This window comes from Ptiloglossa arizonensis, chromosome 5, assembly GCF_051014685.1.
Source record: "Ptiloglossa arizonensis isolate GNS036 chromosome 5, iyPtiAriz1_principal, whole genome shotgun sequence".
NCBI lineage: Eukaryota > Metazoa > Arthropoda > Insecta > Hymenoptera > Colletidae > Ptiloglossa > Ptiloglossa arizonensis.
In genome coordinates, this window is record NC_135052.1 from 15164285 (window position 1) to 15187277 (window position 22993).

Genomic DNA, 22993 nt, shown 5'->3' on the forward strand with positions numbered 1-22993 from the left:
ATTCGCACCGGGCTCCGGTTATAATTCGATTATAAACGGTCCGCGGCAATTAAACGGTTTAGATTTCACAGGGCCGATTATCCAGGAGTCCCGAGGATGACTTTATAGAGTCATCGACACCGAGGCGAAAACGGCCCGCGGGCTGCAACATTCTCTTCTTCGACGGTTGATCTACTCCGGCACCCCTTTGCAGTTTAACCTCATCCCCTCTCCCCGTCGACGGACCCCTTTCCAGCGGCACCCTTGCTCTTCGAACGAGCGTAGCCCACCCTCGTCACCTGGCAGCCTCGCGTTTGGACCCGCAAACTTCGTGCCTATGCTAATTGACTTCGCACACCCCGTCCTTCCTGACGCCCGTTTCCTAGCCGCCGTTCCGCAGCGCCGACACTGTAAACCATCGTGGTTTAAAGTCAATTAACGCCTTCCACGAGACAGCTCGTTCTGACCTTTTCGATCAACAAACGGCTCTCCGCGTCGAATTCCATTGTTCCTTCGCGCCCGATGCGGGCGGCGCGGCGCGGCACGGCGCGGTGCGGCGCGACGCGGTGCCGTGGCTCTTCTTTTTGTTCGACGACGGGCTCGAGCCATCGCCCCGGTTTGATGAATTTATTTTCAGCTCGGGATTCAGTTTGTCCGATCGTCCGGTTATTGATTTTTCGACCGTCGTTCCTCCGCGGGGTGGTTCACGCTGGATAACGGTACCAAGATCCGGGACGTTTTTAAACGGAACCAAGATCCGGGACGTTTTTAAACGGAACCAAGATCCGGGACATTTTTAAACGGAACCAAGATCCGGGAGGTTTTTAAACGTAACGAAGATCCGGGAGGTTTTTAAACGGAACGATTTCGTAACCGGCTCGTTACAACCGCGGAACACCTACTCGCGGTTAGAAGAACGAAAGGACCCCGGTGTTATCGGGACACGAATCGGTGAACACGGAATAGAACAACGTAGTCCCTCCACGAAGTCTCGGGAGCGACTGTCCTCGAACGAGGGCTCGTTAGTCGTCGGTTGGACGACTAACAGCTGCCAGTTTCCGTTTATCGATGTACTCGTTCAAACGTTCCCGGAACGTAACGAAACGTTACAACGCGCGCGATACGTTTACAGGTAGTCGCCGTTCTCGACCCGGTGGTAGACATTTTTTCGACCTTGTACGCCTATTCGACCAATGGGGGGTTAATACCCTCGCAGATACTGGTTACCATCGTCGCGACGCGCTACGAACGGTTTCTACCATTCGGTGTTGCGGCAACTTCGGCACTGGATTCGAGTCTTTTGAAAAAGTTACCGGGTTGGAAATTTTAGAAATATTAACGAAGTTTTACTTCAAAGTATCGGTAATTTCGGTGGAAGATATTCGAGATCGTTACGGACGCAAAGTTTGAATTTCGATCAAGAGATGTACTACGTCAATCTAGCGAGTAGTAGATAAATTTAGACTGATTTTCAGCAAGCTAATTATTACTGTACACTATTTCGATTATTCGATAAATTGAACAAGGTTACCCAAACTCGATTCGTCGATCTCGGTGCTAGGTTCTCGCGAGGTTTCGAGAACAAACGACAAATTCGCTAGCCGATAGGAAAACAAAGTTCGAGGAAAGTCTTCCGTTCTTTCCGAGCTCCAGTTTGGACGCTCGTTTAAAGCGCCTCGGTCGTTGAATCTCGCCCCGAAAACGCGCACGGAGAAGAAAACGCGAGCCGATTTCGAATCTCGAACCACGGTCGCGAATATCCCCGGAACCGAATCATCGTGTCGCGGTGGATTCATCAGCGAGTGATTCGACGAGGCGCTCGAGCAACGAACGCGACGTAAAATCATCGATGTGTAAGCGCCGCGAGAGAGTCACATTTCTCGCCAATTCAGCGAGTTACAAGGCTGACGTCACCGGCTCGACATAATTCGATTCAATTCGCTTAATTTTGCGAAAATTGCCAATCTTCTCCGGCGCGTTACGCCTAACGTAGTTCCTTCGTGTCCCGGTCTATCTCCCCTAGATCCTTTCGTTCTCCGTTTCGCCACCGAAGAAGTCGTTTATCGATCACGCCGACTGCTCCTCTCTTCTCTTCGTTTCTCTCTCTCTCTCGTTTTTCTTTTCCTTCTCCGGTCTAGTCGGTCCGGCGATCACCGGCGCACGCACGCGTTCAATTATTTCGTTTCCCATTGCGAGTTAAAGCCCCGGTACGGTACGCGTTTCCTCGGTTCCGCGACGGTTCGCTTCTCGCCTCGCGATAATGAAAGTAAATGATTTAGAGCGGGTGGAAAAACAGCCGCGGAAGATGGAACGCGCGCGGGGACGGGTGAAAGCGGATTCAATTTAGACGACGGTTCTTTTTCCCGGTTTCCAAAGATCCTTTGTCGTTCCACGGTTACAATGAAGACGGTGCAGCGAGGCCAGCTTCGTACCTCCATTGAGGAGCACCTTTCTCGCTATCCATCGACACCGAAGGAGCGTTCTCGTTCCCGTTCGCGTTCCTCCGTTTACCACTCTCGATCTTTCGTATCGAACGACCACGTTGGTGGTACGCGTCGCGCGAAAAATCGACACGCAACGCTTTCGCGCGATCTCTAACCGACTCCCCGGTCTTCCGGTTCCTTTTCGAATCGTTGCTGCGCGCGTCCGCGTAGACGACCCCACGGCGTACCACCATTAAGGTCACGAGGTCAAAGTATACTCGGACCTGACATTCCTTCCCACGAACGATTTGGTGCACCGTCGAATTTATGAGCGTCGGCCGTCGTTTCCCCTCGTCTCCTCCCCCTTGTTCCTGCTCCGTTTCGTTTTGCTCGACGAGAGCAACGAGTTTCGTCGGGCCCGGATTGCTTCAACGCTCGGAGGAAATTGTAACTCGAGACGATCGGATACCGTAAGGTTCGATCATCTTTGCCCACCGATGGTCGATTCTTCTTTCGTTCTCGGGTAGATTCGTTCATCGAGAAACAATTTCTAGCGCGATTAATATCGTCCAACGCGCAACAAATATCGTCAAAATACTTCCGGATGACTCGAGACGCCACGGTGTTAACGCGTACTGAAAACTACTTCCGCCGATCGGTGTCGCGACGAATTCTTTTCGCCGCTGTTCTCGCACCGGTTCTAAATTCTCGTTCAGCTTCTCTCCTCGTACACGTTCGAAACCTTTTACGCATCCTCCGTTGTTCCCTCGTTGTTCTCAACGGTTCGAACGTTTTCGAGAATCCACGGTTACTTTTACGGTTGCAGTTTCACGACTAGGTTCGATCGTGCACACGGTGCACGCAAGAAGCGCGACAGTTTTCGAATTGCGTTACACCGAGCGTGGAGACGCGACACGAAGTCCTTTCCACACGCAGAGGGGGGAATAGGGATGCTGTAGCTTCGACTACGGTGTAGAAAACACATGCCCCGACTGCGAGACGACACGGTCCTCGGAAATAGGTCATCGATGTGTTTCGTCGTTGGACGGTTAAGGATTTTCATCGCGTCTTTTCGAAAGGGAACAAACGCTTCAACGTTTCCATCGGGGATCCGAGAACGCTCCAAAGTACGAGTAGGTCGTCCTAATGCGTTTAGCAACGGTTTGTTCCGAAAGTATTCGAACACCTGTGTAGAAACGACGTTCGTGGCACCGTTCGACCAAACGGGACGGTATTGTCGTCAACGATGGCTCATTTATAACTATGTATACACGGTCTAGTTCGAGATACGAAGCATGTGTCGTTTAGTCGTGACGCTTCGAGCGACCGTACCTTTTCGACGCTCGTCGAGAAATTAACGACGGAACAAAGAGGTGAGCCATCGGTGCGCGCAACCTTCTCGGTCTCGAAAAGCGTCACAGCGTTTAGACTGTAGCCGATGTTCGCTCGACTCGGTTATTCGTGATTATTTTCCATTCCCTGAATTAACGGCGCGACAGTTTCTCGTCGTTTCGAACGTTCGAATCGACTTACGTATAATTTGTATCTCGAAGGTGGAAGGTTAAACACGTTGGACGCGTTTCTGGAGCTTCTGCGATCGTTTTGAATCGTGTATTTTTTTCAGACCGCAATTTAAATAATCGATAACAGAGATCGTTAATTTCTTACGAAAAATTGTCGAGTTCTGAGAATTCTCGAGATCGATCACGTGTAGACGATCGCGATACATTTTCGAAATATCTGGCGACAATACTCCGATACGAATTTGCAATTCACCGATCATTCGGTTAATATTTAGCAGCTCTACCCTTTCCTCGCGTCATCCGAAGCTTGTGCAACCGAATCTCGATTCGTGCTCCAATAATACACCCAAGACGTAAACTTTGTCCCCTCGCCTAACCGCTCAACGATTCTCGAAAGTCGAAAGAATTCCTACAAAAACGACACTCGACCGTTGTACTTATCTTCGACAATTCGTTTTCAAATTGTCGTCCAATCCCTGTATCGCTATTAGCTCCAGTTTCGAGTTTAAGTCCGGATTTAGCTCAGCCCCGGGCTTTGTCAGTTTGTCGAACATCAATCCCAAATCCGGTATATCTCAAGTTGGGATTCAGTTCCGTGACATTTACCAATCCACGTTTGTACCTCTCGCTGTCGGTCGAATAAACGTTTGTTAACGAACAGGTAATTCGTTCTTCCGTTGCGTCCGTTGCGAACTATTCGTAGAGCAGTTTAGAGAAGACAATTGAGTGCGTAAGGTCTTCGAGTAACGAGTCCAACGGTCCGTGTGTAACGAAACACTGCGAACGAAACGAGTTTCGTGCCGCGTATACGTTTTGAAAAAGGAACGCTGCAACGATCGCTACGAAGAATAATTTGTATCGTCCTACTCGTGTAGTCGAAGATGGAGTTACGCGCGGTAACTTGTAATTAGTTACGGACGTAGTTCGCCTACTAATGGAAAATATATAATTTTTATCGGTTCGGAAGACGTCTCGATAACCGATTGGAGATTCGATCTCGATCCGCCGCGTACAAAGTCGCATACTACTCGAATACTACAATCGTGTCTGAAAACGCTTCGTACGTTGCTCGAACGAGAAGTATCGTAGCTCGAATCGAAGAAGCGAAGCAACGAGTTCTGTTTTTTTTCAGAAAAGATTCCCGATGCTCTTCGTACGAAGAACACTGTTTGAAAATAGTGACCGCGGAACAATTCCGAGACGAAAGTTCCCACGAACGAACGTGCTCCGAAACGTTGGACGTCCCTGAAAAATTTGTCAGCTCCGAGCACCAGCCGACGATTCGATCCTCGATCGATCCTTATCGAAAGTATCGCCGTTACAATTGTCCGTTGATTCGATTCGATGACTCGATCGAAATCGGCACTCGATAACAATCACCGAGACGGGAGACGGGCGAAAGAACGAAGAGGGACGAGGGAAACGGTAGGAGCAAAGATATCTGATAATCGAACCTTTCGACTCTAATCTTCGCTACTTTCCCGAGATTATGCTGACCCCGGTGTTTGCATCGCGTGCAACCAGCGAGACATTTAGCAATCCGAACAAATTGGATTTCCTTCGTCTCGTCCGTTTTTTGTTCGCTTTTATTCACCTCCTCTGCCCCCTCACCTCCCCCTTGGCCCGTTGCCTCTAGTTTCTTAAAAAAAAAAAAAAGAAAAAAAACGAGCAAAAGAGGAACAAGAAGGAACGAAGAAAAGACGGAAAAAACAAAACGGGAGGGCGAATGAGCGAGCCGGGAGGGGGGTGGGAGAAAAATGAGATCTATTTACCAGTGCGCCGCGCGCGTCGATTCAATTTCCCGGGAGGTGCTTTTCGTTTCGCGTTTCGAAGCCTTACAACGACGCCGTTATAACTCCGCGACATAAGAGAGAGAGCAGGAGAAGGGATGGGGTGGCACGAGGAGAAAAAGAGAGAGAGAGAAGAGAGTGAGCGAGGGGAAAGAGGGTTGAATTCTTAGCTCCTTACGCGCACGCAGCAGATTGCCAGCCGCTCTCGGCGCTCGTTGAAAATAATTTCGAGTTCCAAAGTGTCGGGGAGCACGGGGAACGCCGCGCGGCCAGGTATTCCTCGCAAATGTGATGTAATTTCGTTGTAACGGCCGACGCGATTCGAGTTCGTTCGAACGGCCGGATTAAGGAAATCATCCACCCCATCCCCCGACATCACCACCCCGTATCGATCTCCGCCTAGGCGATGTTTCAGAACGCCCCGATCTTCCTGTCCGGGCACTCGCGCCCCCGCGATAATGTATCGGCCGGACGCGTTCTACGAGCGAGCTAATATTTAAGCGCGTAACGGTGCACGCGATTCATCGACAAACAGTCCGACAGGGTGACGTTGGCCCGTGACGGGCAAATTGTCCGTTTTCCGAGCCCGGCGTCGGCCCGTGACAAAATGAAAACACCGATCCGGAAGATTCCGGAACAAGACTCGACCGGTGAATTTTTGACGGATAAGAGAACAGATGGAAGATGCGCGGGGAATCGTTGCAGTTTACAGTGTGCATTTATGTTACGTGGAATGTATAGTACGTGAAATGTATAGTACGTGGAATGTATAATACGTGGAACGTACGATGCGTAAAAATCCGAGACCATCGTTCTTGTTAGACTCTACGGTAGAATGGAACGATAAGATTGAATCTGTAATAGCGATCTGTAATATCGTAAAAATAATGGTAAGCTACCCCTCTCCATCGTCCTTGATGCTTGACGTATCAAGGTGTTTAGGTCGTATAGTATGGCATTATTATCGTTCGGATCGATTCACCATTGTGTCTCGTATAGATTTTTAACCTCGTGGTAAGAATTATAGATGCGAGTGATTGCGAAACGATTTCGGTTAATACTGCGCAGGCAGGAATTTTTAAATGTCGGTTCACGTGAACGCTTGTTCCGTTCGAATTGGTTTTTAATTTTCGGTTTTCGTTTCGATGATGTAATTGTCGCGTGTCTTCGCCGTTTCGATTCGTTGGAATACCTACCTCTTGTGTATTTATGTAACAAAGTAATTTATTTAGATACATCGATCGATATAGTATGCAGATAAGAAATAATGGAAAACGGACGCTCGATCCACGCGGAATGAATAATCGTGTATCGGTACGTCCCGAGTATTTTCGAGTTTTCAATAAACGATTTCGAATCGTTGTTTCGTTCGAAACGGTGGGTATCGAACGTTCGTAACGTCGAACGATAGCGACGTTAAAATGGTCGTAACTTGGAAAGGTAATACGTTTCGTATCTCGCGTATACTTTGTCACTGGACTTGAATCAATCGAACGAGATTACTTGGTATCGTTCCCCTCGCCTCTGATAGAAAATGATATTTCAAAAAAGTAATTTCAATTCGATGCGCGCCGGTACGTATCGGTGTGCTTCGAAAATCTTTGAATGAAACTCGCGATTCGAATTTATTTCGTTGCATCCGAGTCTCGGTCGGAAATAGAATTTTTCAGCGACGCGTCGAGGAGAAATCTGCTTCGAGGGAACTTCGAAATGAAAAATTTCATCCACGGAATTCCAATATCGAAAAGAATTATTACGCGCGTTACTACTTTGTAACGACGATGCGCTTAAATTTCAAATCTCCGCTCGACCTCGTTCCGCGCGTATCGTTCGTTTTCTTTCGTTTCTCGAAACGGACGAATAATATTTTCGTACACAACGTCGCAAGAATTACTCTCGATATTCTACGAACGTAGCGAGATTCCAAAAACTACGGGACGTACGAAACAATTTCTTCGATTCGTTGTAAAACACGAGAGGCAGATTTCTTTGCAAGAGAACCTCTCTTTCGTGCTGGAAGTTTCTCGACCCTCTGCGAACTCGGTAATGCCACATACGTTTCGAGTATTATTACTTAACGTTATTTACAATGTCTTGCACGGTTCTTCCAACGAACAAAGTGCTATAAAGAAAGTTTTACGAGCTGCTACGTAACCGACAAGTGTCCGCGAGCAACTGGATCCTATAGATGCAACTTTCGCATACATTATTCGAAGTAATACGGCTCTTTCCGGTATCTCTACGCCTTCTATAATCTTTCGCACTTTCGCGCACACGATTTATACAGTCTAGCGGTCTCGAAGCAAAGCCTCGCCGCGCACACATTGGCATCGCACATGTCACCCTGTTGCATCTAAACCTCCGTCCACGTATCCGTGGACGTTTAAATTCCCGATAAAAGTGATTTTATTCCTACTCACCGACTCCGTTGAACAGGAAGATGCACCGTTCCTCCTCTTCGCTCTTCGACAACGATCGTCGTCAATTTTCTCCGATCGAACGCGTATATTTATCCCCCATTGACGAATTCTATCGATTGCTCGCTCGCGAGACCGACTCTGATTTTAACTCACCGCGATCGTTCGATGGTAACCGTTCGAACCGGCGGAGAAATCGGTAAAATTGAGAAAAATTGAGAAAATACGAGAAAAATTGAGAAAACGCGAGAAAAATTGAGAAAACATACTCGAACGAACTATTCAAACTCGCCAGGTACTCGATATTCAGAACCGTCTCGAGTTCGAACCACGACGAACCATCGCGGACATTCGAATTGTTGAAAAGATTGATAAATTTGAGAAAGATTTCGAGGAAAGACCAACCGCGATAAACACGAGAAAGTCGCTCGAGACTCCGTTCAATATTTACAATCGTTTCGTGTTTCGCAACTCGGTAAATTACCGTTGCGTCGTTCCTACGGAACGATGAAATTCAACGACGACAACAGCTCGACAATCGAATCAGGAAACTCTAAACTATCCCCTAACCTGTTGGCAGGACCAGAAATCAACGAGACACTGGCAACCGCTACCACTGCTCCCTTCCCCTCGCCTCGCCTCTGCTCGTTGTTTCGGGCGGACGATCATTTTTAGGTACAGAGTGGAAAGTTTCGCGTTTGTTCGCGGTTAATGAGTCAATTAATCGACGCGGACGCGTAACGAATTCCGTCGAGAGTCACGGGGATAACTCGTGCAACAGTTGATGGCGAAGCGATCCGCGGGTCGGCAGGTGAACAGGGTAGGGTAATTGTCGTAATAGTTGCGCAAAAGTGGCGGTCGACGTGTGTACACAAACCGTAGGTGGGGTATTATTACACGGAGTAAGAAATTACCTTTTGGTCGGCGTGTGTAACGATCCCGCGACACGGAACCAAGTATCAACGCGGTAATTACAGAAGCTGCGCGAATTCGGATTGCAATTTGTCGGTCGCGTCCGGTCAGCTGGCGGCCCCCTCTCTCTACGATGTACTCGAGCATTGAATTTTTACTCGCGACGGTTTCGTACGGTTGGATATCCCGCTGGTTCTCCCCGGTTCGATCTTGAAGCTTTCGCTCGACTCTAGGCTCGAGATCTTCGATGAAAAAAAAAAAATGTCCCCGGAACGCGCGTTATTGGCTTCGTTGTGAAACAGGACACACGGAAGCGTTGCTTCGCGATTTCGATCCGTGGAGAACGATGTATCGAGAGAACGGGTCGGAAGAGACCCGAGGAACGGGCCACGGGTCGAACGTCGCGACGCGGGTCACTTGGACCCGCCGTAACGCGCTAGCGAGAGCCTCGAACGCGCATGATTCGCGCGAATAGGAAGGAAGTTGAGACCGTGGGGGGGAGGATGGTGGCGGTGGTGGTAGGGAAATAGGTCGAAAGGCTTTGGAAAAAAAAGAAAGAAAAAGAAAAAAAAAAAAAGAAAAATGGATACCCCGAATCGGTGGAAGAGGAGCCAAGAGAAAGTTTCGTTCCCGGACCGATAATTCCGCGTTTTGCGAGCCGCGCGAAGCGGAAGGGAAAGAATCGGGCTCGGGGAAAACGGTCCTCGAACAATACAACTGGAACGAGAAGTTAAATATTGAACGTGTTTGTTGGCACCCCTGGACCGGTCGGATATCGATAAGCGAGACTATTACGTTAATTCGAGCCGCTCGATGCCGGACGATTTACGGGGGGCACGCCAACATTATCCGACGCGCTGTCCAATTAATTTATCCTTTTTCGTGGCGGGCATTGTTTCGAACGCGAGCCGCGCAATTCCGTTGGTGAAATTTTACGGTGGTTCGCGGGGACCTCGAGCTACGGGGGAAGAAAGTACGGAGAATCTTCACGACGAAACCACTTATTATTTAACGAATTATATTTCGGAGTTCTGTAACGGCGAGGTGATGCACCGTTCGGCGATATCGGCTTTAAAGGTGGGCAGCCGTCGCCGGAGCACGTAGCAACAGCGTTTCGGACGTCTTTCGTCGATCGAATCGTCGCGGAAAAACGAGAAAACTCTTCGACCCGAAACACTCGACCGTCCCTGTCTCGAAAATCTCACGAACGTCCGCGACTAAAGGCTCCAAGAACGACGAGTACGTTCATCGATGGAACGAGACTCGAGTTCCGTAGGAAACGAAACGTTCGAACCGAGTTCGACCCTGTTCGACCAGTCGCGAGATCAGAGACGGTAGAATTTGCGAAAACCCTGTTTTTTCTCGCGTTCGATCGAGCGAGAACCTCTCTCGCGACGTAACGAAGCCAATTAACCGGAGTAATTAAGTCGAGCCTAGAGTAACGCGGCGTCCTCGGTGTCCGAATGTCGACGAAAGACGAGAAAGAAGGAGAAAAAGAAAAGAAGAGAAAAGAAAAAGAGAAACGATTTCGACGGAATAATTCCGAGTCGTCGTTTCTCCAATCCGTGACAAATTTGTGCAATTCACTCGTGAGGGGATAGATCCGCTCATCCGGGATATACGATGTTACGGAATTACATAATTTCGAAATCGAAGCGTTTTATCGATCCCGTGGCGTGCAATTTCGCGAGGAAATTCGAGCGTTCGTTCCGTAACACGGTCACGAGCGTGTAATACGCGAGTACGCTGCCTCGGAGAGGATACGGTAACGGGGAAACTTTTGAAAATTCGAAAAGCCCGGAACGTTCGAAAAACGTCGCGTTCGCCACCGACGTGGAAAAGTCAACAAGTTACTCGATCGCGATGGCCGTGCGAGTCCGTACGGCGAACATGGAAAAAAACTCGAGGACGATTTTTTTATTTTATTTCTCTGTTCTTTAAACGCGGATTTGGAATTTCCACGCGTCGACATCGCGGTCGAAAAGGTGCGAGATCCGAGATACGGGATTCTCGAACGAGAAAAGTTTCCGCGACGCGGAACGATGGTATCCCGCACACTTGCCCGGAAAGTAGCCGATTCTCACTGACACGAAATGTGCGAAATGAATCGAAGCCTCGGTACGAACCCGTGTGTGTCATCTTTGTAGGTTCAAGACGGATACGAAATCTCGGCGAACCGAAACGAGCGAGAGAGAAGAGAAAGAAGAAGGAAAGAAAGAAAAAAAAAACGAAAAGAAAGAAGCGTTGCACACTCGGAGGATATCCCGTATGCACAGGGGGGGTCTCTCTCGGTTCGCCGTAACGAAGCAGCTGATTCTTCGCGGAAGTTTGACAGTACCGTGGCCGGGACTATCTCGACTATTTCGAGTTTCCGCGGCGCGTGAACACGGACGTGTACGAGAGCGAAGCCGAGAAGATTACTCGGGCCGCCTACGGGATCGATCGAATTTCCACTTGATTCGAGCGAAACCCATAAAACCAGCTAACCAGCGTGTCTATACCGTGTTCAACGTTCCCTCGATATCCGGCAACAACGATCAGCTTTTCCTCCTTGAATCCACGTACCATTGTTCCGTGTTCACATTCACAGGGGGCCGGAACACCTCCGAGTAAACTCGTCGTCCCGCGCGTTACTCGTTTATTTCTCACTGCGCCGGGGTCCCGGTACGAAAAATCGGTCTTCGTGTCCCTTTTCTCTTTTCTTTTTCTTTTGTTTTTTTTACTTTTTCTTTCTTTCTTCCCCCCTCTCCCCACGGCGATGCCGGCGGTGGCGTGCAACAACCCCCTTCGTTTCGCGGACCGACCGAACGAACGAGCCGTCCGTCGCGCACGTTTTTCCCTGATACGGACAAAGGCGAAATATATAACGACGACGAGGGGGTAGCGAGAGAGGACGAGTGTCACACGTTCGGTATTCGGAGTGCGGGTGTACGCGCCGAGGTGTATACGCGCGCTCCTCGAGTGTGGCTGGGCCAGCCGACGGACTACTCGGAAGAGACACCTCGGTGGGATCGCAGTTTAAATGCAACTATGCTTCCTCGGGTTTGGGTTGAGCGCGCAGGGTCCGAGTCGGCCCTGCTCGGCGGCGCTCGGCTACTCTCGGATCTCGTCGATATGCCCATAGACACAGTGTATATGTCTATGGATATGCCGTGTCGTGCCATGCTAAACTATGCTCTCTCGCTACCTTCTCTTTTGTGTTCTACTCTCTAGCCTCGTGTAACTGGCCCTCCCCCCTCTTTCGTCGTCTTCGTCTTTCTCCCACCGATCGGCTCGTTTCTCTTTGTCTTTCCTTCGTTCTCTCTCTCTCTCGTTTGCGTTTATTCCGGACTTGGTCACTGTCTCTCCACCTGGTCGCCCGCCTGTACATCTCTCCACCGCTCGTCTCTTTCCTTCCTGGGATCTCTTCCTTTCTTCCGACGCTCCGTCCTACTCCCACAAGACGATGCACCGAGACGATGCACCGAGACAACGATTAGTGTTGGTCACCGGGCTGTGGAGGTGGTGGTACCGGTGGTACAGGTAACTCGCCGAGCGAGTTGGTGGTGGCGTTCCATCGCGGTGTGCGTCGAGCGTCGGTGAAAGTGCGGGGGTGTAGGTGGGTGGACGAATGGGCGCGGGAGACGGGGTGGCTGGCTTCGAGGAGAGGGCAAGGAATGACGGTAGTAGGATATCGACGGCGGTAGGCAGAACACGAATGGAGAGGGGAAGAGCTTGAGACAGAGACGGTCATATGGCGCCCGAGTCGGAACGGGGATGTCTTATGTCATTTTTCTTCGCGATATTCTAACGGGTGTACCGACGCTACCCGGACCCGACGCGTCGCCGTTTCGACGGCCTTAACCTCCTTTCGTTGGAAGATTTTCAGGAAATTTTTTTTCTCTTCCCTCCTCTCTTCCGCTCCTGTTTTTTTTTCTCTCGTTAGCCCGCGCGCACGACGAGCAGTCTGCGTACATAAGGCGGAATTCGAGCGGGTGACCCCGTTCGCCCGGAAAATTTTTGCGGAATTTTTCCCGTTCTTTTATCGTAGCCGTCGAACCGAGTCGGGGAACGGTAATTTCGGAGTTTATCGCCACGGTGGTAATATATTCTTTATAGTTTATCGGCGAAACGATAATTGGATTACGGTATAGATTTCAGGAAGTCCGGTTCGAATGTTCCAACGAAACAAAACCCTGTCGGTTGTATCGCGTTTTTTTTTTCTTTCGTTTCTTTCCCGTTCGAACGTTTGTCCGTCTTTCCGAACGTTTAATAAATTTTTACTACGCGATAAATTACGATGTATTTGTTCCTTCCGATCGCAGTGCGTACCACGGATGTACGCGAACGAAAAAATACGCGGAATCAATTTCAACGGACGCCGCGCGAAGTTTACGGTATAATTCTGCCTTTTTTATTTTTATTTTTTTTTTTTTTATGTATTACGACGTTTCGACTATTGGAAATAAATATTTCTCCGCGCTTCACTCGGCGACACTTGGCCGCGAACGCGTTACTTGCACGCCGGGAATATCTAAAATTACCATTCCTCGCCCTTTTACGATCGGCGCGGTAAAAAATGACACTTTCGCGAAAAAAGCTTTCCGAAAAATAGGGTCACCCGGTGAAACTATCTTTCGACTCTCTTCGAATCGATCGTCTCGAAATAAAATCTTCGTCGTGGATTACTCGACGAAGTAGCGATTTCTCGAAAATCTTCCCTCGCCTAGCGGATTGATTTTCTTCTTCCGTTTTTAATTCACTTTCGAAGGATTTCTCGAGTATTCGAGCTGTTCTTTTTCATCGAACGATAATTTATTCCAAGCGATGTATTGGATTGTTTGGAAAGTCGTTTCGTTTCTTTCTTTTCGGTGAACATTTTATCGAATTATGTATTCTCCATTTTGGAAAACGAAACGACTTTCCGAACGACCCAATATTTAATTATTTCTCATCCGCGTATTCTATTGATTCGAATAATTTACTTTCGGTCGCCGAGCGTGTATTAAAAATGTCGATGGTTGTAAAAAATTAATTCCATCGGTGTATAATTTCTGCCCGAATTGCTGGTAACGCTTTTGGCACTATAATTGGGTCAATTGACCGTTAAAGACTAGCAATAAGAGGCTCCTTCATCGGAGAAGCAAACTGTCGCTACGCGAAAGCAGAGGTCGCCGCGATCGGAGTAGTGGCCTTGAGCAGCCAATTAACTTTGACGATTCTTACACGCGTAATAACTTTTATCGCGTTCTAAGTACAGCCTGCAATATTTACTCAACGTGACCGTGATCGTTCCTCGCGTGACCGGTTCGATGGAACAAATTGGCGCGAATTGCTTTTCGAAGAAAATCAAAATTATTTCAAGTTATCTAAATTTCATCTAAACCGAGAAAAAAGACAATTGGCATATTCTTCCAATCGATACGTTACGACGAGCACAGTTCACAAACAAAAGAACGGTAAATTTCGCACACCGAGGATTATTTATTTAAAATCCACCCGTAACGAGGCAACTGCTCGAACCTCAAATCGACCAAAAGGGTCGCGACTAAAATAATGGAAAAGTTATTTCGAACAGTATCGACGTCGAATCTTCCCGCGAAACTGCAGGGATTAGATTCTGTAGTTACGAAAAGAAGAAAGAAAAAACAAAGAAACAAACAAACGAACAAACACCCGTATAAAAATAAAAATACACCGATGTAAACGTTTCCTTCGATGCAACGACCATCGGTGCTCGTTAAGATTGTTATTAAAACGACCGATTGTATCGTGCCGCGATACTAGATTGCAAACACGATGCGCAATATTCGCGCACTTAATTCGCTGCGGAAACACCGTCGATTTCGAAACGCATTTCCACGCGTTACATTATTCATGGACGGTAATGACATACTGCGAATATTATACATCGCGCGTACCCGGTAAAACTATCAATTGTGCCCGATTCAATGCGACTCATTTCGGCCCGTTGGTGTCTCGTGTCGTGTATCCGTCGTTTCTCTCCTCTCTCTCTCTCCCTCTCTCTTTATCTATATATATATCTCTTACTCTGTTCTCACTCGCTCGCTCGCTCTCTTTGTTCGTTTCTCCGTCGACGCAGTGGCTGCGAAAGTTTCACCGTTGGAAGAGAAAAGTTATCGCGCTCGACGGATTTTCAAACTTCGTCCCCCGGAGCGCTAATCGAGCCGGCCATTTCTGGATGAAAGAGGAAGTGGATTCCTCCGCAGCCCGCGGCCCTCCAGATGCATCATCTCCGAGATCCGCCGGCACCGCCGCAGACTCGATTATCACAATAAAATTTAATTGGCACGGTACACCGCCGCGAATTGGGACCACGAATTTAAACAGACCGATTTTCCCCGGGGCTGGTTCCCTCTCGTTGAAACATTTTTGTTTCGTTCGGGAATTTCTGGAACCCGGTGGGTGTACGCGACGATTAATTTGCCACCAGACCGCCGAGAAACGCTCCACGGTGATGGACGTTCAACGACGAGATTTTGCAATTGAATTTATTAACAAGAACGAGACTCGTTACGCGGTGAAAAAGAAAACCCGGTTAAGGAACAGCGAGATATTCGTGGAAACGTTGCGTTGCTCGATTTACGGCGAATGTGAAATTAACGCGCGTTTTGTATCGTTAACGTGATTTGCTTCTTGTTTCGCAATGGTTGCGGTTAGGAACATTATTCGGTGATACTGTTGTAGCTTCTGGAACATTTAGCGAATATAAATTGCACGGTAAGGATGGGATCGTCGTGCGGTGGTAAGAATTTCTACGCAGACGGAATGGCTCGTGTCTCTGTGTCTTTTCTAATACAATTCTATATTTGCACGTATATTTATCATCCGCTGGTGGATATTAAGGCGTATATAATGGACAATAACGAAAGGTCGTTTAAGGTTAATGAAGGTCAATTAGGACAATAAGTATTCATTAAAGCACAGTGATGTTTACAATTAGAATTCCCTGACATACAAATTCCGTGATGAGTAATAGACACTTGGAGGACTACTTAATGAGTTTACATGTCGAGATAAATATGTGATAAGATTGGTATCAATTCGCTCGAGGAATAACGGTATATTTTAATTTGCCGAGAATGTCAGGGAATAGTTAAAAGTACGAATGCTCGCGTATCGATATTACGTTATATACGTTTCTCGTTTACGTTCATTTTCTTCAATTTCGTGATATTTTATTTCGTCGTGAACGAATATACGAATTTATCAGTTTTTAGTAATTCTCGCAATGTCTCTCCGTTAATATAATTGTAAACGTAGTTATATTCGGGTAAATATTTCTGATAATAATTGATCTTTGGTAACTTCTTTTTATCGTACTTCTTTTAAATCGCTGTCAAGAAGTAACTATAAGAAAATGGTTTTCATTCTGCAAAAGGATCGTTACCATTGTGAGATAAATGTTTACGTGACGAGCCACTTGTACAAAATATACTTGAAACGATAATTGCACGTTTACAACGAACAAAACTCGATGAAAAACATCGTCCGGAGTGTGCTGGGTATACACTTTAGGTTCTTATTGTGCTTGAATATTATAACACGATACTCGGCGATGTTAAGACGAAGTTTGTTGGCTTTGCATCAAGATTTAAATTTGCATAAATCAGAATCTAAATTCAACGAGACTACACCGAACTCCGTAAACGTAAAATTCTTGCGGTACAATAAAGTGTAATAAAAAAATTTACCGGTTACGAATTTCGATCTATCGCGCGTTACAATTTGAATTTTAAATCTCGTTTATTCGTTTCGCGGTTACGGTTAATTCTCGTTTTGCGAGATTACGAGGCGTTACCATTGCCCATTCGAGCGATCGAAGAACGGCTGTAAAATTCCGTATATTTCGTACTTCGTTTTTTCACATTTTTCATCGTTCCGGATCGGTGTTTAGCTTTTGCCCTCGATGCGAATAATTGAAGCACTGCAACTTGTGACACTTTCGACCCTTCGATAGGAAAGATGCGGACGAAACTATCAGAATCTGCTGACACGAAACACGACTGCCTTCAGGAAATTCAGCAACTAGAACTCGATAACCCAGATTCGGATGTAGCCGCATAACATTCGAGGTAAGCGATACAAGTATGCATCGCACCCTCGGTTTAACAAGTTCGTGCCTGCAAAATTAATCCTCGAACTGTAATATCGTTTTCCAGACTCGTGAACTTGCGGCTAAATTGAAAACAGTTGTTCCTTGACGCCCCGTTCCCAATTTGTCGCGATTTAAATCTAAATCTTACCGGTCACGAGATCACGGTGTCAATCGAAAATGTATTTTTCACGTTAATCGTTTTACGGTACAAAAGTGTTTCCAACATCACCGAATCGAGAAGAAGAATATAATTTATAACTCTCGAGTATTCGATTCGTTCAAAGATTTTATTTTTATTTCTTCCTATTCAATGCACGTAAAATCGTTTCGTTCTTTCTTTTTTTTTAACCTCGGTTTACGAATGATAAATTCCATTCATCATTTAGGAAAGAAGAATCGTACGCAGGAGACGAATTCAGCTCCGAAACGAACCACCGTTTCGGGTATTTATACTTTACTTTATTCGATTTCTGATTTTCACAATTCCTTTTCGCAATCTATTAATTTCACAGATGTACAGTTACATCGTTCGAGTAAACTGGCAAGTACTCTAGATCCGTTTTATACTTGAATGTAATTTATACGCGATTCTGACTATCGCATCGGATTGTTCGGAAAGTCGTTTCGTTTTTCAAAATGGAGAATACATAATTTAATGAAATGTTTATTAACTCTGAAAGAATCGTGTTTTATTTCCACTAAAAAAAAAAAAACCAAACGACTTTTCGAACAATCCAATAGATTCGAGAGATCTCGTGTAAATCTCAATAGGAAAGAGTCTTTCGTTCCACGAAGTTTAAAAGAATGTCCGTAATAAGTCTTCGGGAAGTGACGTCAAACGGGGGTTAGAAAAACAAACGTAAACGCATTAATCCCGGAGCGAAATCTTACTCCATATACGGGATCTCCGCGTTCTTTTTACAAGCAAACGACGCTTTGCTCCTGCACCGAGGTTGTATGTTCCCCGAACAAATACCATGGTCCTTTTACGATGTTGGCAAGATACAACGGAGCGTCGCGAGTCGCGAAAGCAGCAAAATACCATCGTCGTCGTCGTCGTCGTCGTCGTCGTCGACGTCGGTGCGAGTGGGCGAAAAGAAGAGATCGCGAAAACCGCGGACGAAGGATCGCCGTGAAGCAGAAAGAAAAAGAGAAAAGGAAAAAAATGAAAGGGAAAGAGAAAGAAGAAAAACGGATGGAAAAACCATCGAAGTTTGCGCGTGTTGGTTGAAATGCGTGTACCGAAGGGAACTCGATAACCTAGATTTTGGCGGTCGCCCTGAGGGAGTCAGCGTACGCGGAGACTCATTACATAACTTCTGCGATCGATCGTTGCACGAGGCTCGCGCGTTCTTCCGGTATGCACACATACAAACACACACACACGCACACGCACAGATGCACATACGTGCGTAGTGTACACGCACGAGCCCCACGTACCCATATATTTACGCGTACCGACGACGAATTGGGTGCTGTTATCTCGCTACCGGCTATCGTTCGAGGGTCGATAAAAGCGCGCGAATCGTGAGCAAAAGACGCGCAAAGAAGCGTTTTATACCGTTCTCCGACTTTACAAGCGTCTCGCGGAACGTTTGTTCGCGAATCGAGCGTGTAACAGCCGATCCGACCCGATACCGAATCGTGTCTCGATTTTTCGACGATGGATGGATTTCGAACGCGACGAATTTTCGCGAGCACGACGCGGCGGTTACCGCCGACGAGGGAAATTTAATTGGAGCGGAATATTTATCCGTTCGTTAAAACGGGGAAAGTTTCGCAAGGATGTACATAAAAGCGTGCTCGGAACAAAATAAATTTCGACGAGCGGTGGCTGCCGGCGAAAGATTCGAGTAACTTTCAACGAAACAATGTATGTAGGTACGAGCCTTTCGAAGAGTTCTCATTTTTCCAGCCAGTTCGCGTCGGCCCAGTTACTAATTTTCGCGGCTGCACGGAGTAATTGAATCTGGAAGCGGGTGGATCGGGCCTCGAATACACGTAGAACCCGCGAGCGTTGCGATAGCGAAGCGTTTAAACGTTTCGGTGCTGCGGGCCGCTCGCTCGTAGCCGCTCGGTGAAGCAATTCGTGCGATAAACGCCCAAGGGCGTTCGCAGCCTGTGTTTAAGCAACGAGGCTATCGGATTTCCGCACGTGGTGAGTGTTAAGCGTCGAAACCTTGCCAGAGAAACGATCGAAGTTGATCTTCTCGAGACACACAAGACACGATTCTCGAGTACTAATTTACGATCGTTCGAAATTCTCTCGAAAATTTACTTTGCTCGCGATCTCGCGGTCGATCGTACATATTGAACACTGCGCAGTGCATTTTTGAAATAAATCGGAGGACTCGCGTCGATGTATTAATTACGCGGTAACGTTTGGGGCGTAAAATTGAAAAATGAATATTAAGAATATTTGTGCAAAGATTAGCATAGAAATGTACGTCGATGAACGAAAATCGTTGCACGGGTAATTACAAAGCGTTTAAATTGACGTCGAATGTTACGTAATGCCTCGCGTGTATTATTTGCCGTTTGAAATTAACATTTTTCGGTACAATCCCAATGGTGAAAATTAAAAATAAAACGATTCGCGTTACTCGGCGGTTTTGAATGCAATTAATAATACTTTACCGTGGCTTTTTAAGCCATCGCGAGGCGGTTAACAATAGTTCGTCAGAATCCTGTTCGATATTGTGCAAGTTCGTGATTCGAACAGGACCAAGAACAATGATTCAAATGAAATAATATAATACCGCATGAATAATAAACGTTCAACGACCGTTACTTAAAAACACGACTGGTCACGATAGTAGATCGAGGCATGTTCCGTGCCGTTAATAAAATTTCTGCGCGATATTGCACCTTCGCTCGTACAGATACAGTGCCCTTTCAGCCGAAAAAGAGATGACAGAACTTTTGCATTAGCCTAAAATTGTACGCTTTCAGCGTATAATGTAATTCGATGCAGCCCTCTGTTAAAAATTGCGCGGCTCTTGGTGACCTACATTTTCTCCAAGGTGACTTTATCCGTGGATAAATTTTCGCAAGGATCTTTGTCGTAAATACTTAATGTACCGCGTTCGATACCACGGCTGGAAACAATACAAACCAAACGAAGTATTTTCAACGAATTATTACCCCTTGACTGTTTCGGATGTCTCACGAGTTGAAAATTATCGAATAAATTCGAAAAGCAGTGAGAATATGTACGAGCGTCGTTATATTCGAAAGTTCGAGGGTTCCGTGAAAATCGTTACGTTACGACATTTCAGCAATACGTATAGTTTCTTCGATACAAATATAGAATACTAGGTATCGTCGGTATTAGTAACCAGTATTTTTGTACGAAAGAACATTTCGCGAACTCTGAGTTTTCTCGTCGTTAATATTTCTCTGTAATAGGAAAGAAGTTTCTATGTTTTAAAACCTTGGAAAACCGTGCAAGAATTTCTTTTTTCATTCTCTTTGACGCGCTGTTTAATTCGCAAGAGAAATATCGAGTATCGATAAGAAGAACATAACAAAATAACAGATAGGAATATTCACAACGTCATAGTGGATATTTCTAATTTTTTAGCAATTCAATCGTAGACGTTGTTTCGTTATTTCCGTATCCAAGTAACTTACGACCAGCCGCCTATGGAAATACAGCGCCCCGGATTCGAGTTCAACCGTGTAAAGTATTTCAAACGTTCGAGAAATCGAAGAAATATATTTTAATTTCGATCGCTTTGAAATGTCTCCGCGCTTTTCACCGAAATTTTTCGTTCGAAACCATTCGAAGAGCAATTATTTTCAGCTTCGTTCGCAATCCATTTACGTCCGCGTTTCCAACGAAATTGAATTAAAGATTTTATCATCAGGAATTATCGTTCCCCTGCAAGAAATCCTTCGTACGTTAATTCACAATTAGCTTGCAATCTCCCGTGCCTACACGTAGACCGTTTACCCGTGCCGTACGATTGTATATTGGGGCCAGATGAAGAAAAAGATAAAAGAAAAAAAAGAAACGATTAGCCGCCTATTAATGTGGTAGATTTATGGACAATGACTTAAATCATAATCTGGTATGTCGAGTGGTAACACCATTAAGACTACATTTCACCGAGTACGACAGCTAGCAGCGCGCTGACGTACAAGCACGCATACGAACTTGCACAGGCTCGAATGGAATGCATTCTATATTATGCGTCACGTCAGAATTCCACGGTCTGGAGTGCGTTATGGCAAACGACTGAAACGAACGAGTAGCTTCTGCGTTTCGTCTTGCGCGATTTCCACGAGAAATACAAGCTACCGTTCACCTTGAAAAAAAAATAAAATAAAATAAAATAAAGAAAATAGAAACAAAAATCGTCGAGTTATATTCGAGTTGTTTAATTCGGTATTGGGAACAACGTTCCGAAACAGGAATCAGATCTCGCAAATCGTGGTCCTCAGAATTTTATTATTGGTCCGAACGAACGAGGGGACAAAGACAGCAATGGGAAATTACGTTTCGTAGAGGTCTGCCAACCCTCTACGGAAAATTTAATTTAATATTACAAAGTTGCTCGAGATTGAGCGCCATCTATCTCGGACTCGTTCGCCTTTGAGTACTCCAGAAACGAGAAACACCGAGGTCGAACAAGTTACGCTCCAGCGCGGGGGGAGACACAAGATCCGTTCGTGTGGTTCCTGAAAGTGGTGGGGAATTCCGCGACAACCCGAAGGGCGGACCGTGAGGCAACTTGGAGGATAGTTCTTGACAAAGAACATTTCACGCGCACCGAATCCAACGAAAGGCATTTTTAAACTCTCGACGTGGATTTTGACGAATCTTTTATAAGTTTACGGAGCAACCAGAAATTTTCCTCTAGTTTTTATACAACGTCTTTATTGCACAATATTTTCAATCCTGTATACAGAAGATATACATTGAAACGCAATATAACCCCAAAAATAACATATATTTTTGTAGTTGTCGTAACTCGAGTTTAGGGTATGGAATCACTCTCCAAACTTTTGCGTAATAAGGATACGACGGACATTACGAACAGAGAAACATTTTTGTTAATTTACTTTCAAAGTTATCGACATTTCTATAGAACCCGGAATGCCGTCGGTTTGCAACGTTAATGTCGAGTAGAAGGGAAAACGATTCGAGCGACAATACGAGCGAGTCACGTACGGTCAAACGTTGAGTACACGCGACAGCTAACGAGGCAGAAACCGCGACAGTTAGCGAGGTATCGCGGTAAATCGTTTGGCTCGAAAGTGCTCGTTAAATGTTTAATTCGAGCCTCATCGCGTGGGACATTCGTATTCCCACTCGGTGGTAAATTGTTGTATCGCTTTAAAATTCACCGAACAATGGAGAAAGAAAGAAATCATTCAACGCTCGGGGCTGTATATTTCCGTTGAAACTTGGGTGGCTCGTAGCCCGCTTTTTACAACCGAGGAACACAAGTGTCGTCAACGTAGTTGCATCGGTCGCGAACCAATTTCAAGTGATCCCCTCGTGCAGCAACAAAGAATACAGAAATTATTGCAATCGGGTAATTACGTTCGGTCGGGTTTTAATAGTTCGTTTCGAACGTTTGCAAGAGCAATCTGCGGCTGAGCGTACTTCGAGCCATTGAGAGTTCGCAAGTACCGGATAATTAACTTGACTTTTCCCCGTTCCTTGCGGTTTCTTTGTAAACGTGCTTGTATCGACGTCGTTCGATAAGATCGAGTTTATCGATCCCGTTTCGAAGCAACTCCGACCCCGAGCCCCCGTCCGTTTTGTTTTCGATCGGGGAACACGTGTGTGACAATAACGGCCACGTGCCATGATAGATCTCGTGTCGATTTCGTGTGCCTG

At 46.4% G+C, this 22993-nt stretch overlaps 1 long non-coding RNA gene across 1 annotated transcript in view; it reads right to left on the reverse strand.

The window, feature by feature from the left end:
• The window catches only part of LOC143147038 (uncharacterized), an 87243-nt gene extending 74919 nt beyond the window's left edge, over nucleotides 1–12324 (reverse strand). The window contains exon 1 of the long non-coding RNA XR_012992158.1: nucleotides 8136–12324. This is a non-coding gene — a long non-coding RNA (uncharacterized LOC143147038). The remainder of the gene's footprint in view (nucleotides 1–8135) is intronic.
• Between the last annotated feature and the right edge of the window lie 10669 nt (nucleotides 12325–22993).